Source organism: Aptenodytes forsteri, unplaced genomic scaffold, assembly GCF_000699145.1.
Source record: "Aptenodytes forsteri isolate BGI_AS27 unplaced genomic scaffold, ASM69914v1 Scaffold147, whole genome shotgun sequence".
Lineage (NCBI taxonomy): Eukaryota > Metazoa > Chordata > Aves > Sphenisciformes > Spheniscidae > Aptenodytes > Aptenodytes forsteri.
The window spans coordinates 1837825-1838746 of NW_008795320.1; the positions used below are offsets into that span (position 1 = coordinate 1837825).

The window sequence follows — 922 nt, forward strand, 5'->3', positions numbered from 1 at the left end:
ATCGCTCCTGGAACAGGGGGGCTGAACTGGGCGGCACAGGGGACTGTGGGGATCCAGCGCCAGGGCATGTTCCCGGAGCCCTTCTGGGGCTGGACCGGGGTTGGGACTGGGGCTGGGGGGGCACGGGGCTGCCAGAGGAGCCAGGGAAGTTGCCTTGGAGTGGGACCTGGGATGGGGCTGGGATAGAGCCGGGCAGGGAGCCAGGAGAGAGATGAGATGGGGGCTGGGATGGAGCTGGGATGGAGCCAGGATAGAGCTGGGATGGAGGCTGGAATAGAGCCAGGATGGGGCTGGAATGGGGGGCCAGGAGGGGGCTGGGATAGAGCTGTGATGGGGACCAGGATAGACCCAGGATGGGGGTCATGATGGAGCCGGGATGGAAGTGGGAATGAGGGTGGGATGGGGCCGAGATGGGAGCCGGGATGGAGCCAGGATGGAGCCGGGAGGGAGTCGGGATACAGCGAGGATGAGGGGCTGGGGTAGAGCCGGGATTGGAGCCGGAATCGGGGTCAGGATAGGAGCCGGGACTGAGCCGGGAGGGGAGCCGGGAGGGGGACCTCCGGGGTAGAGCCGGGATAGAGCCGGGACTGGAGCCGGGATGAGGATCGGGATAGGAGCAGGGATGGAGCCGGGCCGGGAGCAAGGACGGAGCCGGCACGGCAAGCAGGGCCGGAAGCAGGGCCGGAGGGCTGCGTCCCGGCGGCCCCGGTCCCCGCAGCCCCGTTCCAGCGTCCGGCCGGTGCGGGTGTGGGTGCCGCCGGCGCGGCTCGCTCTTACCTGCGCTCGGAAGGGCAGGGGCCCGCGGGCGTCGAGGAGGCTTGCGAAGGGGATCTGGAGGGCGGCGGCGAGGAAGTCGAGCTGGAGCAGCTCCCGCGGGAAGCGCCAGGACGGCGGCCACGCCGCGCACCACCAGCCCACCAGC

At 70.5% G+C, this 922-nt stretch overlaps 1 protein-coding gene across 1 annotated transcript in view; it reads right to left on the minus strand.

Annotated features, from left to right (window-relative positions):
* Positions 1–907, minus strand: part of GRIN3B (glutamate ionotropic receptor NMDA type subunit 3B) — a 7557-nt gene extending 6650 nt beyond the window's left edge. Inside the window, exon 1 of the mRNA XM_019472213.1 lies at positions 778–907. The gene's annotated coding sequence lies outside the window, so the exon portion shown is untranslated. The remainder of the gene's footprint in view (positions 1–777) is intronic.
* Between the last annotated feature and the right edge of the window lie 15 nt (positions 908–922).